An 18,257-nucleotide genomic window follows, 5' to 3' on the forward strand; every position below is an offset into this window, starting at 1 on the left:
TGCCCAGAACTGCTCAGAAACAAAGTCCGATGTTTTAAGCTGCAAAATCCTTTTGTAACTTTCACTTAACACTATGAAAAATTAACACCAACGCAAGTTTTACCAAGTTTCTCTGTTTGAGTGAGTTTAAAACATTGGATTCAAGATATTCAAATTCATTTCCATTTTAAAAACCCTGCTAAAACAATGCTTTCATATTTTAAAGCTTGACTCCAGTGAAAATCATTTTCAAAGGAAAACATAAAGTTTCAAAAGCATTAGGCTTCGAGTGCTCCCCCTATAAACTGCTGAAACAATTTAGCACACATTAAGCACCAATAACAACTTCATAAATAATATCCAAATATGAAGATCATTCCTCAAAATCCTTAGAGCACCTAAAAACGTATCTAAAAGCAAATAAGTATGAAACACAGCGAAAAATTAAAATCGTGCGATAATTGTGCGAATGGTTTCTATGCCCAGAATTGTTCGAAACCAAAGCCTGATGTTGTGAACTTCAAAATCCTTTGTATAACTTACACTTAACACTATGAAAAACAACAAAAGATTAAAATCACGCGAAAATTGTTCGAATGTTTTTTTATGCCCAGAATTGTTCGAAAACGAAGTCTGATATTTTGAGCTTCAAAATCCTTTCTAAGTTACGCTTAACACTGTGAAAAATTAAAAAACCAATGCTAGTTTTACCTTGTTTCATTGTTTGAGCAAGTTTTAAAACATTCGATTCAATATATTCAAATTCATTTCCATTTAAAAAACCTTCTAAAACAATTCTTTCATGTTTTTAAAAGCTGGACTATAGAGAAAATCATATTCGAAGAAAAACATAAAATTTCAAAAGCGTTGGGCTTTTAGCGCTCCTTCTATAAACTGCTAAAACAAGTTAGCAGACAACTAATCACATCAAGCGCCAATAACAACTTCACGAATAATATCCAAATATCAAGATCATTCATATGTAATTCCTCAACTCCTTAGAGCGCCTAAATTCGCATCTAAAAGCAAATAAGTATGAAACACAACGAAATATTAAAATCGTGCAATAATTGTGCGAATGGTTTTTATGCCCAAAATCGTTCAGAAAGAAAAGTCTGATGTTTTAAGCTCCAAAATCCTCTATAACTTACACTTAACACTATGAAAAATTAAAACCAATGGAGGTTTTTTATATGTTTCTATGTTTGAGCAGGTTCGGAACATTGGATTCAGGATTTTCAAATTCGTTTCCGTTTAAAAACCTTCTAAAACAATGCTTTCCTGTTTTAAAGCTTTACTCTGGTGAAAATCGTTTTCAAGGCAAAACATAAAATTTCAAAAGCTAACCCCCTATAAACTGGTAGAAAGCACATAACAATATCCAACTTCACAAATAATATCCAAATATGAATTTCATTCATATGTAATTCCCAAACATCCCTAGAGCACCTAAAAAATGTATCTAAGTATGAAACACAACGAAATATTAAAATCGTGCAATAATTGTGCGAATGGTTTTTATGCCCAGAACTGCTCAGAAACAAAGTCCGATGTTTTAAGCTGCAAAATCCTTTTGTAACTTTCACTTAACACTATGAAAAATTAACACCAACGCAAGTTTTACCAAGTTTCTCTGTTTGAGTGAGTTTAAAACATTGGATTCAAGATATTCAAATTCATTTCCATTTTAAAAACCCTGCTAAAACAATGCTTTCATATTTTAAAGCTTGACTCCAGTGAAAATCATTTTCAAAGGAAAACATAAAGTTTCAAAAGCATTAGGCTTCGAGTGCTCCCCCTATAAACTGCTGAAACAATTTAGCACACATTAAGCACCAATAACAACTTCATAAATAATATCCAAATATGAAGATCATTCCTCAAAATCCTTAGAGCACCTAAAAACGTATCTAAAAGCAAATAAGTATGAAACACAGCGAAAAATTAAAATCGTGCGATAATTGTGCGAATGGTTTCTATGCCCAGAATTGTTCGAAACCAAAGCCTGATGTTGTGAACTTCAAAATCCTTTGTATAACTTACACTTAACACTATGAAAAACAACAAAAGATTAAAATCACGCGAAAATTGTTCGAATGTTTTTTTATGCCCAGAATTGTTCGAAAACGAAGTCTGATATTTTGAGCTTCAAAATCCTTTCTAAGTTACGCTTAACACTGTGAAAAATTAAAAAACCAATGCTAGTTTTACCTTGTTTCATTGTTTGAGCAAGTTTTAAAACATTCGATTCAATATATTCAAATTCATTTCCATTTAAAAAACCTTCTAAAACAATTCTTTCATGTTTTTAAAAGCTGGACTATAGAGAAAATCATATTCGAAGAAAAACATAAAATTTCAAAAGCGTTGGGCTTTTAGCGCTCCTTCTATAAACTGCTAAAACAAGTTAGCAGACAACTAATCACATCAAGCGCCAATAACAACTTCACGAATAATATCCAAATATCAAGATCATTCATATGTAATTCCTCAACTCCTTAGAGCGCCTAAATTCGCATCTAAAAGCAAATAAGTATGAAACACAACGAAATATTAAAATCGTGCAATAATTGTGCGAATGGTTTTTATGCCCAAAATCGTTCAGAAAGAAAAGTCTGATGTTTTAAGCTCCAAAATCCTCTATAACTTACACTTAACACTATGAAAAATTAAAACCAATGGAGGTTTTTTATATGTTTCTTTGTTTGAGCAGGTTCGGAACATTGGATTCAGGATTTTCAAATTCGTTTCCATTTAAAAAACCTTCTAAAACAATGCTTTCCTGTTTTAAAGCTTTACTCTGGTGAAAATCGTTTTCAAGGCAAAACATAAAATTTCAAAAGCTAACCCCCTATAAACTGGTAGAAAGCACATAACAATATCCAACTTCACAAATAATATCCAAATATGAATTTCATTCATATGTAATTCCCAAACATCCCTAGAGCACCTAAAAAATGTATCTAAGTATGAAACACAACGAAATATTAAAATCGTGCAATAATTGTGCGAATGGTTTTTATGCCCAGAACTGCTCAGAAACAAAGTCCGATGTTTTAAGCTACAAAATCCTTTTGTAACTTTCACTTAACACTATGAAAAATTAACACCAACGCAAGTTTTACCAAGTTTCTCTGTTTGAGTGAGTTTAAAACATTGGATTCAAGATATTCAAATTCATTTCCATTTTAAAAACCCTGCTAAAACAATGCTTTCATATTTTAAAGCTTGACTCCAGTGAAAATCATTTTCAAAGGAAAACATAAAGTTTCAAAAGCATTAGGCTTCGAGTGCTCCCCCTATAAACTGCTGAAACAATTTAGCACACATTAAGCACCAATAACAACTTCATAAATAATATCCAAATATGAAGATCATTCCTCAAAATCCTTAGAGCACCTAAAAACGTATCTAAAAGCAAATAAGTATGAAACACAGCGAAAAATTAAAATCGTGCGATAATTGTGCGAATGGTTTCTATGCCCAGAATTGTTCGAAACCAAAGCCTGATGTTGTGAACTTCAAAATCCTTTGTATAACTTACACTTAACACTATGAAAAACAACAAAAGATTAAAATCACGCGAAAATTGTTCGAATGTTTTTTTATGCCCAGAATTGTTCGAAAACGAAGTCTGATATTTTGAGCTTCAAAATCCTTTCTAAGTTACGCTTAACACTGTGAAAAATTAAAAAACCAATGCTAGTTTTACCTTGTTTCATTGTTTGAGCAAGTTTTAAAACATTCGATTCAATATATTCAAATTCATTTCCATTTAAAAAACCTTCTAAAACAATTCTTTCATGTTTTTAAAAGCTGGACTATAGAGAAAATCATATTCGAAGAAAAACATAAAATTTCAAAAGCGTTGGGCTTTTAGCGCTCCTTCTATAAACTGCTAAAACAAGTTAGCAGACAACTAATCACATCAAGCGCCAATAACAACTTCACGAATAATATCCAAATATCAAGATCATTCATATGTAATTCCTCAACTCCTTAGAGCGCCTAAATTCGCATCTAAAAGCAAATAAGTATGAAACACAACGAAATATTAAAATCGTGCAATAATTGTGCGAATGGTTTTTATGCCCAAAATCGTTCAGAAAGAAAAGTCTGATGTTTTAAGCTCCAAAATCCTCTATAACTTACACTTAACACTATGAAAAATTAAAACCAATGGAGGTTTTTTATATGTTTCTATGTTTGAGCAGGTTCGGAACATTGGATTCAGGATTTTCAAATTCGTTTCCGTTTAAAAACCTTCTAAAACAATGCTTTCCTGTTTTAAAGCTTTACTCTGGTGAAAATCGTTTTCAAGGCAAAACATAAAATTTCAAAAGCTAACCCCCTATAAACTGGTAGAAAGCACATAACAATATCCAACTTCACAAATAATATCCAAATATGAATTTCATTCATATGTAATTCCCAAACATCCCTAGAGCACCTAAAAAATGTATCTAAGTATGAAACACAACGAAATATTAAAATCGTGCAATAATTGTGCGAATGGTTTTTATGCCCAGAACTGCTCAGAAACAAAGTCCGATGTTTTAAGCTGCAAAATCCTTTTGTAACTTTCACTTAACACTATGAAAAATTAACACCAACGCAAGTTTTACCAAGTTTCTCTGTTTGAGTGAGTTTAAAACATTGGATTCAAGATATTCAAATTCATTTCCATTTTAAAAACCCTGCTAAAACAATGCTTTCATATTTTAAAGCTTGACTCCAGTGAAAATCATTTTCAAAGGAAAACATAAAGTTTCAAAAGCATTAGGCTTCGAGTGCTCCCCCTATAAACTGCTGAAACAATTTAGCACACATTAAGCACCAATAACAACTTCATAAATAATATCCAAATATGAAGATCATTCCTCAAAATCCTTAGAGCACCTAAAAACGTATCTAAAAGCAAATAAGTATGAAACACAGCGAAAAATTAAAATCGTGCGATAATTGTGCGAATGGTTTCTATGCCCAGAATTGTTCGAAACCAAAGCCTGATGTTGTGAACTTCAAAATCCTTTGTATAACTTACACTTAACACTATGAAAAACAACAAAAGATTAAAATCACGCGAAAATTGTTCGAATGTTTTTTTATGCCCAGAATTGTTCGAAAACGAAGTCTGATATTTTGAGCTTCAAAATCCTTTCTAAGTTACGCTTAACACTGTGAAAAATTAAAAAACCAATGCTAGTTTTACCTTGTTTCATTGTTTGAGCAAGTTTTAAAACATTCGATTCAATATATTCAAATTCATTTCCATTTAAAAAACCTTCTAAAACAATTCTTTCATGTTTTTAAAAGCTGGACTATAGAGAAAATCATATTCGAAGAAAAACATAAAATTTCAAAAGCGTTGGGCTTTTAGCGCTCCTTCTATAAACTGCTAAAACAAGTTAGCAGACAACTAATCACATCAAGCGCCAATAACAACTTCACGAATAATATCCAAATATCAAGATCATTCATATGTAATTCCTCAACTCCTTAGAGCGCCTAAATTCGCATCTAAAAGCAAATAAGTATGAAACACAACGAAATATTAAAATCGTGCAATAATTGTGCGAATGGTTTTTATGCCCAAAATCGTTCAGAAAGAAAAGTCTGATGTTTTAAGCTCCAAAATCCTCTATAACTTACACTTAACACTATGAAAAATTAAAACCAATGGAGGTTTTTTATATGTTTCTATGTTTGAGCAGGTTCGGAACATTGGATTCAGGATTTTCAAATTCGTTTCCATTTAAAAACCTTCTAAAACAATGCTTTCCTGTTTTAAAGCTTTACTCTGGTGAAAATCGTTTTCAAGGCAAAACATAAAATTTCAAAAGCTAACCCCCTATAAACTGGTAGAAAGCACATAACAATATCCAACTTCACAAATAATATCCAAATATGAATTTCATTCATATGTAATTCCCAAACATCCCTAGAGCACCTAAAAAATGTATCTAAGTATGAAACACAACGAAATATTAAAATCGTGCAATAATTGTGCGAATGGTTTTTATGCCCAGAACTGCTCAGAAACAAAGTCCGATGTTTTAAGCTGCAAAATCCTTTTGTAACTTTCACTTAACACTATGAAAAATTAACACCAACGCAAGTTTTACCAAGTTTCTCTGTTTGAGTGAGTTTAAAACATTGGATTCAAGATATTCAAATTCATTTCCATTTTAAAAACCCTGCTAAAACAATGCTTTCATATTTTAAAGCTTGACTCCAGTGAAAATCATTTTCAAAGGAAAACATAAAGTTTCAAAAGCATTAGGCTTCGAGTGCTCCCCCTATAAACTGCTGAAACAATTTAGCACACATTAAGCACCAATAACAACTTCATAAATAATATCCAAATATGAAGATCATTCCTCAAAATCCTTAGAGCACCTAAAAACGTATCTAAAAGCAAATAAGTATGAAACACAGCGAAAAATTAAAATCGTGCGATAATTGTGCGAATGGTTTCTATGCCCAGAATTGTTCGAAACCAAAGCCTGATGTTGTGAACTTCAAAATCCTTTGTATAACTTACACTTAACACTATGAAAAACAACAAAAGATTAAAATCACGCGAAAATTGTTCGAATGTTTTTTTATGCCCAGAATTGTTCGAAAACGAAGTCTGATATTTTGAGCTTCAAAATCCTTTCTAAGTTACGCTTAACACTGTGAAAAATTAAAAAACCAATGCTAGTTTTACCTTGTTTCATTGTTTGAGCAAGTTTTAAAACATTCGATTCAATATATTCAAATTCATTTCCATTTAAAAAACCTTCTAAAACAATTCTTTCATGTTTTTAAAAGCTGGACTATAGAGAAAATCATATTCGAAGAAAAACATAAAATTTCAAAAGCGTTGGGCTTTTAGCGCTCCTTCTATAAACTGCTAAAACAAGTTAGCAGACAACTAATCACATCAAGCGCCAATAACAACTTCACGAATAATATCCAAATATCAAGATCATTCATATGTAATTCCTCAACTCCTTAGAGCGCCTAAATTCGCATCTAAAAGCAAATAAGTACGAAACACAACGAAATATTAAAATCGTGCAATAATTGTGCGAATGGTTTTTATGCCCAAAATCGTTCAGAAAGAAAAGTCTGATGTTTTAAGCTCCAAAATCCTCTATAACTTACACTTAACACTATGAAAAATTAAAACCAATGGAGGTTTTTTATATGTTTCTTTGTTTGAGCAGGTTCGGAACATTGGATTCAGGATTTTCAAATTCGTTTCCATTTAAAAACCTTCTAAAACAATGCTTTCCTGTTTTAAAGCTTTACTCTGGTGAAAATCGTTTTCAAGGCAAAACATAAAATTTCAAAAGCTAACCCCCTATAAACTGGTAGAAAGCACATAACAATATCCAACTTCACAAATAATATCCAAATATGAATTTCATTCATATGTAATTCCCAAACATCCCTAGAGCACCTAAAAAATGTATCTAAGTATGAAACACAACGAAATATTAAAATCGTGCAATAATTGTGCGAATGGTTTTTATGCCCAGAACTGCTCAGAAACAAAGTCCGATGTTTTAAGCTGCAAAATCCTTTTGTAACTTTCACTTAACACTATGAAAAATTAACACCAACGCAAGTTTTACCAAGTTTCTCTGTTTGAGTGAGTTTAAAACATTGGATTCAAGATATTCAAATTCATTTCCATTTTAAAAACCCTGCTAAAACAATGCTTTCATATTTTAAAGCTTGACTCCAGTGAAAATCATTTTCAAAGGAAAACATAAAGTTTCAAAAGCATTAGGCTTCGAGTGCTCCCCCTATAAACTGCTGAAACAATTTAGCACACATTAAGCACCAATAACAACTTCATAAATAATATCCAAATATGAAGATCATTCCTCAAAATCCTTAGAGCACCTAAAAACGTATCTAAAAGCAAATAAGTGTGAAACACAGCGAAAAATTAAAATCGTGCGATAATTGTGCGAATGGTTTCTATGCCCAGAATTGTTCGAAACCAAAGCCTGATGTTGTGAACTTCAAAATCCTTTGTATAACTTACACTTAACACTATGAAAAACAACAAAAGATTAAAATCACGCGAAAATTGTTCGAATGTTTTTTTATGCCCAGAATTGTTCGAAAACGAAGTCTGATATTTTGAGCTTCAAAATCCTTTCTAAGTTACGCTTAACACTGTGAAAAATTAAAAACCAATGCTAGTTTTACCTTGTTTCATTGTTTGAGCAAGTTTTAAAACATTCGATTCAATATATTCAAATTCATTTCCATTTAAAAAACCTTCTAAAACAATTCTTTCATGTTTTTAAAAGCTGGACTATAGAGAAAATCATATTCGAAGAAAAACATAAAATTTCAAAAGCGTTGGGCTTTTAGCGCTCCTTCTATAAACTGCTAAAACAAGTTAGCAGACAACTAATCACATCAAGCGCCAATAACAACTTCACGAATAATATCCAAATATCAAGATCATTCATATGTAATTCCTCAACTCCTTAGAGCGCCTAAATTCGCATCTAAAAGCAAATAAGTACGAAACACAACGAAATATTAAAATCGTGCAATAATTGTGCGAATGGTTTTTATGCCCAAAATCGTTCAGAAAGAAAAGTCTGATGTTTTAAGCTCCAAAATCCTCTATAACTTACACTTAACACTATGAAAAATTAAAACCAATGGAGGTTTTTTATATGTTTCTTTGTTTGAGCAGGTTCGGAACATTGGATTCAGGATTTTCAAATTCGTTTCCATTTAAAAACCTTCTAAAACAATGCTTTCCTGTTTTAAAGCTTTACTCTGGTGAAAATCGTTTTCAAGGCAAAACATAAAATTTCAAAAGCTAACCCCCTATAAACTGGTAGAAAGCACATAACAATATCCAACTTCACAAATAATATCCAAATATGAATTTCATTCATATGTAATTCCCAAACATCCCTAGAGCACCTAAAAAATGTATCTAAGTATGAAACACAACGAAATATTAAAATCGTGCAATAATTGTGCGAATGGTTTTTATGCCCAGAACTGCTCAGAAACAAAGTCCGATGTTTTAAGCTGCAAAATCCTTTTGTAACTTTCACTTAACACTATGAAAAATTAACACCAACGCAAGTTTTACCAAGTTTCTCTGTTTGAGTGAGTTTAAAACATTGGATTCAAGATATTCAAATTCATTTCCATTTTAAAAACCCTGCTAAAACAATGCTTTCATATTTTAAAGCTTGACTCCAGTGAAAATCATTTTCAAAGGAAAACATAAAGTTTCAAAAGCATTAGGCTTCGAGTGCTCCCCCTATAAACTGCTGAAACAATTTAGCACACATTAAGCACCAATAACAACTTCATAAATAATATCCAAATATGAAGATCATTCCTCAAAATCCTTAGAGCACCTAAAAACGTATCTAAAAGCAAATAAGTGTGAAACACAGCGAAAAATTAAAATCGTGCGATAATTGTGCGAATGGTTTCTATGCCCAGAATTGTTCGAAACCAAAGCCTGATGTTGTGAACTTCAAAATCCTTTGTATAACTTACACTTAACACTATGAAAAACAACAAAAGATTAAAATCACGCGAAAATTGTTCGAATGTTTTTTTATGCCCAGAATTGTTCGAAAACGAAGTCTGATATTTTGAGCTTCAAAATCCTTTCTAAGTTACGCTTAACACTGTGAAAAATTAAAAACCAATGCTAGTTTTACCTTGTTTCATTGTTTGAGCAAGTTTTAAAACATTCGATTCAATATATTCAAATTCATTTCCATTTAAAAAACCTTCTAAAACAATTCTTTCATGTTTTTAAAAGCTGGACTATAGAGAAAATCATATTCGAAGAAAAACATAAAATTTCAAAAGCGTTGGGCTTTTAGCGCTCCTTCTATAAACTGCTAAAACAAGTTAGCAGACAACTAATCACATCAAGCGCCAATAACAACTTCACGAATAATATCCAAATATCAAGATCATTCATATGTAATTCCTCAACTCCTTAGAGCGCCTAAATTCGCATCTAAAAGCAAATAAGTACGAAACACAACGAAATATTAAAATCGTGCAATAATTGTGCGAATGGTTTTTATGCCCAAAATCGTTCAGAAAGAAAAGTCTGATGTTTTAAGCTCCAAAATCCTCTATAACTTACACTTAACACTATGAAAAATTAAAACCAATGGAGGTTTTTTATATGTTTCTTTGTTTGAGCAGGTTCGGAACATTGGATTCAGGATTTTCAAATTCGTTTCCATTTAAAAACCTTCTAAAACAATGCTTTCCTGTTTTAAAGCTTTACTCTGGTGAAAATCGTTTTCAAGGCAAAACATAAAATTTCAAAAGCTAACCCCCTATAAACTGGTAGAAAGCACATAACAATATCCAACTTCACAAATAATATCCAAATATGAATTTCATTCATATGTAATTCCCAAACATCCCTAGAGCACCTAAAAAATGTATCTAAGTATGAAACACAACGAAATATTAAAATCGTGCAATAATTGTGCGAATGGTTTTTATGCCCAGAACTGCTCAGAAACAAAGTCCGATGTTTTAAGCTGCAAAATCCTTTTGTAACTTTCACTTAACACTATGAAAAATTAACACCAACGCAAGTTTTACCAAGTTTCTCTGTTTGAGTGAGTTTAAAACATTGGATTCAAGATATTCAAATTCATTTCCATTTTAAAAACCCTGCTAAAACAATGCTTTCATATTTTAAAGCTTGACTCCAGTGAAAATCATTTTCAAAGGAAAACATAAAGTTTCAAAAGCATTAGGCTTCGAGTGCTCCCCCTATAAACTGCTGAAACAATTTAGCACACATTAAGCACCAATAACAACTTCATAAATAATATCCAAATATGAAGATCATTCCTCAAAATCCTTAGAGCACCTAAAAACGTATCTAAAAGCAAATAAGTGTGAAACACAGCGAAAAATTAAAATCGTGCGATAATTGTGCGAATGGTTTCTATGCCCAGAATTGTTCGAAACCAAAGCCTGATGTTGTGAACTTCAAAATCCTTTGTATAACTTACACTTAACACTATGAAAAACAACAAAAGATTAAAATCACGCGAAAATTGTTCGAATGTTTTTTTATGCCCAGAATTGTTCGAAAACGAAGTCTGATATTTTGAGCTTCAAAATCCTTTCTAAGTTACGCTTAACACTGTGAAAAATTAAAAACCAATGCTAGTTTTACCTTGTTTCATTGTTTGAGCAAGTTTTAAAACATTCGATTCAATATATTCAAATTCATTTCCATTTAAAAAACCTTCTAAAACAATTCTTTCATGTTTTTAAAAGCTGGACTATAGAGAAAATCATATTCGAAGAAAAACATAAAATTTCAAAAGCGTTGGGCTTTTAGCGCTCCTTCTATAAACTGCTAAAACAAGTTAGCAGACAACTAATCACATCAAGCGCCAATAACAACTTCACGAATAATATCCAAATATCAAGATCATTCATATGTAATTCCTCAACTCCTTAGAGCGCCTAAATTCGCATCTAAAAGCAAATAAGTACGAAACACAACGAAATATTAAAATCGTGCAATAATTGTGCGAATGGTTTTTATGCCCAAAATCGTTCAGAAAGAAAAGTCTGATGTTTTAAGCTCCAAAATCCTCTATAACTTACACTTAACACTATGAAAAATTAAAACCAATGGAGGTTTTTTATATGTTTCTTTGTTTGAGCAGGTTCGGAACATTGGATTCAGGATTTTCAAATTCGTTTCCATTTAAAAACCTTCTAAAACAATGCTTTCCTGTTTTAAAGCTTTACTCTGGTGAAAATCGTTTTCAAGGCAAAACATAAAATTTCAAAAGCTAACCCCCTATAAACTGGTAGAAAGCACATAACAATATCCAACTTCACAAATAATATCCAAATATGAATTTCATTCATATGTAATTCCCAAACATCCCTAGAGCACCTAAAAAATGTATCTAAGTATGAAACACAACGAAATATTAAAATCGTGCAATAATTGTGCGAATGGTTTTTATGCCCAGAACTGCTCAGAAACAAAGTCCGATGTTTTAAGCTGCAAAATCCTTTTGTAACTTTCACTTAACACTATGAAAAATTAACACCAACGCAAGTTTTACCAAGTTTCTCTGTTTGAGTGAGTTTAAAACATTGGATTCAAGATATTCAAATTCATTTCCATTTTAAAAACCCTGCTAAAACAATGCTTTCATATTTTAAAGCTTGACTCCAGTGAAAATCATTTTCAAAGGAAAACATAAAGTTTCAAAAGCATTAGGCTTCGAGTGCTCCCCCTATAAACTGCTGAAACAATTTAGCACACATTAAGCACCAATAACAACTTCATAAATAATATCCAAATATGAAGATCATTCCTCAAAATCCTTAGAGCACCTAAAAACGTATCTAAAAGCAAATAAGTGTGAAACACAGCGAAAAATTAAAATCGTGCGATAATTGTGCGAATGGTTTCTATGCCCAGAATTGTTCGAAACCAAAGCCTGATGTTGTGAACTTCAAAATCCTTTGTATAACTTACACTTAACACTATGAAAAACAACAAAAGATTAAAATCACGCGAAAATTGTTCGAATGTTTTTTTATGCCCAGAATTGTTCGAAAACGAAGTCTGATATTTTGAGCTTCAAAATCCTTTCTAAGTTACGCTTAACACTGTGAAAAATTAAAAACCAATGCTAGTTTTACCTTGTTTCATTGTTTGAGCAAGTTTTAAAACATTCGATTCAATATATTCAAATTCATTTCCATTTAAAAAACCTTCTAAAACAATTCTTTCATGTTTTTAAAAGCTGGACTATAGAGAAAATCATATTCGAAGAAAAACATAAAATTTCAAAAGCGTTGGGCTTTTAGCGCTCCTTCTATAAACTGCTAAAACAAGTTAGCAGACAACTAATCACATCAAGCGCCAATAACAACTTCACGAATAATATCCAAATATCAAGATCATTCATATGTAATTCCTCAACTCCTTAGAGCGCCTAAATTCGCATCTAAAAGCAAATAAGTACGAAACACAACGAAATATTAAAATCGTGCAATAATTGTGCGAATGGTTTTTATGCCCAAAATCGTTCAGAAAGAAAAGTCTGATGTTTTAAGCTCCAAAATCCTCTATAACTTACACTTAACACTATGAAAAATTAAAACCAATGGAGGTTTTTTATATGTTTCTTTGTTTGAGCAGGTTCGGAACATTGGATTCAGGATTTTCAAATTCGTTTCCATTTAAAAACCTTCTAAAACAATGCTTTCCTGTTTTAAAGCTTTACTCTGGTGAAAATCGTTTTCAAGGCAAAACATAAAATTTCAAAAGCTAACCCCCTATAAACTGGTAGAAAGCACATAACAATATCCAACTTCACAAATAATATCCAAATATGAATTTCATTCATATGTAATTCCCAAACATCCCTAGAGCACCTAAAAAATGTATCTAAGTATGAAACACAACGAAATATTAAAATCGTGCAATAATTGTGCGAATGGTTTTTATGCCCAGAACTGCTCAGAAACAAAGTCCGATGTTTTAAGCTGCAAAATCCTTTTGTAACTTTCACTTAACACTATGAAAAATTAACACCAACGCAAGTTTTACCAAGTTTCTCTGTTTGAGTGAGTTTAAAACATTGGATTCAAGATATTCAAATTCATTTCCATTTTAAAAACCCTGCTAAAACAATGCTTTCATATTTTAAAGCTTGACTCCAGTGAAAATCATTTTCAAAGGAAAACATAAAGTTTCAAAAGCATTAGGCTTCGAGTGCTCCCCCTATAAACTGCTGAAACAATTTAGCACACATTAAGCACCAATAACAACTTCATAAATAATATCCAAATATGAAGATCATTCCTCAAAATCCTTAGAGCACCTAAAAACGTATCTAAAAGCAAATAAGTGTGAAACACAGCGAAAAATTAAAATCGTGCGATAATTGTGCGAATGGTTTCTATGCCCAGAATTGTTCGAAACCAAAGCCTGATGTTGTGAACTTCAAAATCCTTTGTATAACTTACACTTAACACTATGAAAAACAACAAAAGATTAAAATCACGCGAAAATTGTTCGAATGTTTTTTTATGCCCAGAATTGTTCGAAAACGAAGTCTGATATTTTGAGCTTCAAAATCCTTTCTAAGTTACGCTTAACACTGTGAAAAATTAAAAACCAATGCTAGTTTTACCTTGTTTCATTGTTTGAGCAAGTTTTAAAACATTCGATTCAATATATTCAAATTCATTTCCATTTAAAAAACCTTCTAAAACAATTCTTTCATGTTTTTAAAAGCTGGACTATAGAGAAAATCATATTCGAAGAAAAACATAAAATTTCAAAAGCGTTGGGCTTTTAGCGCTCCTTCTATAAACTGCTAAAACAAGTTAGCAGACAACTAATCACATCAAGCGCCAATAACAACTTCACGAATAATATCCAAATATCAAGATCATTCATATGTAATTCCTCAACTCCTTAGAGCGCCTAAATTCGCATCTAAAAGCAAATAAGTACGAAACACAACGAAATATTAAAATCGTGCAATAATTGTGCGAATGGTTTTTATGCCCAAAATCGTTCAGAAAGAAAAGTCTGATGTTTTAAGCTCCAAAATCCTCTATAACTTACACTTAACACTATGAAAAATTAAAACCAATGGAGGTTTTTTATATGTTTCTTTGTTTGAGCAGGTTCGGAACATTGGATTCAGGATTTTCAAATTCGTTTCCATTTAAAAACCTTCTAAAACAATGCTTTCCTGTTTTAAAGCTTTACTCTGGTGAAAATCGTTTTCAAGGCAAAACATAAAATTTCAAAAGCTAACCCCCTATAAACTGGTAGAAAGCACATAACAATATCCAACTTCACAAATAATATCCAAATATGAATTTCATTCATATGTAATTCCCAAACATCCCTAGAGCACCTAAAAAATGTATCTAAGTATGAAACACAACGAAATATTAAAATCGTGCAATAATTGTGCGAATGGTTTTTATGCACAGAACTGCTCAGAAACAAAGTCCGATGTTTTAAGCTGCAAAATCCTTTTGTAACTTTCACTTAACACTATGAAAAATTAACACCAACGCAAGTTTTACCAAGTTTCTCTGTTTGAGTGAGTTTAAAACATTGGATTCAAGATATTCAAATTCATTTCCATTTTAAAAACCCTGCTAAAACAATGCTTTCATATTTTAAAGCTTGACTCCAGTGAAAATCATTTTCAAAGGAAAACATAAAGTTTCAAAAGCATTAGGCTTCGAGTGCTCCCCCTATAAACTGCTGAAACAATTTAGCACACATTAAGCACCAATAACAACTTCATAAATAATATCCAAATATGAAGATCATTCCTCAAAATCCTTAGAGCACCTAAAAACGTATCTAAAAGCAAATAAGTGTGAAACACAGCGAAAAATTAAAATCGTGCGATAATTGTGCGAATGGTTTCTATGCCCAGAATTGTTCGAAACCAAAGCCTGATGTTGTGAACTTCAAAATCCTTTGTATAACTTACACTTAACACTATGAAAAACAACAAAAGATTAAAATCACGCGAAAATTGTTCGAATGTTTTTTTATGCCCAGAATTGTTCGAAAACGAAGTCTGATATTTTGAGCTTCAAAATCCTTTCTAAGTTACGCTTAACACTGTGAAAAATTAAAAACCAATGCTAGTTTTACCTTGTTTCATTGTTTGAGCAAGTTTTAAAACATTCGATTCAATATATTCAAATTCATTTCCATTTAAAAAACCTTCTAAAACAATTCTTTCATGTTTTTAAAAGCTGGACTATAGAGAAAATCATATTCGAAGAAAAACATAAAATTTCAAAAGCGTTGGGCTTTTAGCGCTCCTTCTATAAACTGCTAAAACAAGTTAGCAGACAACTAATCACATCAAGCGCCAATAACAACTTCACGAATAATATCCAAATATCAAGATCATTCATATGTAATTCCTCAACTCCTTAGAGCGCCTAAATTCGCATCTAAAAGCAAATAAGTACGAAACACAACGAAATATTAAAATCGTGCAATAATTGTGCGAATGGTTTTTATGCCCAAAATCGTTCAGAAAGAAAAGTCTGATGTTTTAAGCTCCAAAATCCTCTATAACTTACACTTAACACTATGAAAAATTAAAACCAATGGAGGTTTTTTATATGTTTCTTTGTTTGAGCAGGTTCGGAACATTGGATTCAGGATTTTCAAATTCGTTTCCATTTAAAAACCTTCTAAAACAATGCTTTCCTGTTTTAAAGCTTTACTCTGGTGAAAATCGTTTTCAAGGCAAAACATAAAATTTCAAAAGCTAACCCCCTATAAACTGGTAGAAAGCACATAACAATATCCAACTTCACAAATAATATCCAAATATGAATTTCATTCATATGTAATTCCCAAACATCCCTAGAGCACCTAAAAAATGTATCTAAGTATGAAACACAACGAAATATTAAAATCGTGCAATAATTGTGCGAATGGTTTTTATGCCCAGAACTGCTCAGAAACAAAGTCCGATGTTTTAAGCTGCAAAATCCTTTTGTAACTTTCACTTAACACTATGAAAAATTAACACCAACGCAAGTTTTACCAAGTTTCTCTGTTTGAGTGAGTTTAAAACATTGGATTCAAGATATTCAAATTCATTTCCATTTTAAAAACCCTGCTAAAACAATGCTTTCATATTTTAAAGCTTGACTCCAGTGAAAATCATTTTCAAAGGAAAACATAAAGTTTCAAAAGCATTAGGCTTCGAGTGCTCCCCCTATAAACTGCTGAAACAATTTAGCACACATTAAGCACCAATAACAACTTCATAAATAATATCCAAATATGAAGATCATTCCTCAAAATCCTTAGAGCACCTAAAAACGTATCTAAAAGCAAATAAGTGTGAAACACAGCGAAAAATTAAAATCGTGCGATAATTGTGCGAATGGTTTCTATGCCCAGAATTGTTCGAAACCAAAGCCTGATGTTGTGAACTTCAAAATCCTTTGTATAACTTACACTTAACACTATGAAAAACAACAAAAGATTAAAATCACGCGAAAATTGTTCGAATGTTTTTTTATGCCCAGAATTGTTCGAAAACGAAGTCTGATATTTTGAGCTTCAAAATCCTTTCTAAGTTACGCTTAACACTGTGAAAAATTAAAAAACCAATGCTGGTTTTACCTTGTTTCATTGTTTGAGCAAGTTTTAAAACATTCGATTCAATATATTCAAATTCATTTCCATTTAAAAAACCTTCTAAAACAATTCTTTCATGTTTTTAAAAGCTGGACTATAGAGAAAATCATATTCGAAGAAAAACATAAAATTTCAAAAGCGTTGGGCTTTTAGCGCTCCTTCTATAAACTGCTAAAACAAGTTAGCAGACAACTAATCACATCAAGCGCCAATAACAACTTCACGAATAATATCCAAATATCAAGATCATTCATATGTAATTCCTCAACTCCTTAGAGCGCCTAAATTCGCATCTAAAAGCAAATAAGTACGAAACACAACGAAATATTAAAATCGTGCAATAATTGTGCGAATGGTTTTTATGCCCAAAATCGTTCAGAAAGAAAAGTCTGATGTTTTAAGCTCCAAAATCCTCTATAACTTACACTTAACACTATGAAAAATTAAAACCAATGGAGGTTTTTTATATGTTTCTTTGTTTGAGCAGGTTCGGAACATTGGATTCAGGATTTTCAAATTCGTTTCCATTTAAAAACCTTCTAAAACAATGCTTTCCTGTTTTAAAGCTTTACTCTGGTGAAAATCGTTTTCAAGGCAAAACATAAAATTTCAAAAGCTAACCCCCTATAAACTGGTAGAAAGCACATAACAATATCCAACTTCACAAATAATATCCAAATATGAATTTCATTCATATGTAATTCCCAAACATCCCTAGAGCACCTAAAAAATGTATCTAAGTATGAAACACAACGAAATATTAAAATCGTGCAATAATTGTGCGAATGGTTTTTATGCCCAGAACTGCTCAGAAACAAAGTCCGATGTTTTAAGCTGCAAAATCCTTTTGTAACTTTCACTTAACACTATGAAAAATTAACACCAACGCAAGTTTTACCAAGTTTCTCTGTTTGAGTGAGTTTAAAACATTGGATTCAAGATATTCAAATTCATTTCCATTTTAAAAACCCTGCTAAAACAATGCTTTCATATTTTAAAGCTTGACTCCAGTGAAAATCATTTTCAAAGGAAAACATAAAGTTTCAAAAGCATTAGG

This window comes from Durio zibethinus, chromosome 10 (assembly GCF_047325235.1).
Source record: "Durio zibethinus cultivar Kanyao isolate XHJ-2024 chromosome 10, ASM4732523v1, whole genome shotgun sequence".
NCBI lineage: Eukaryota > Viridiplantae > Streptophyta > Magnoliopsida > Malvales > Malvaceae > Durio > Durio zibethinus.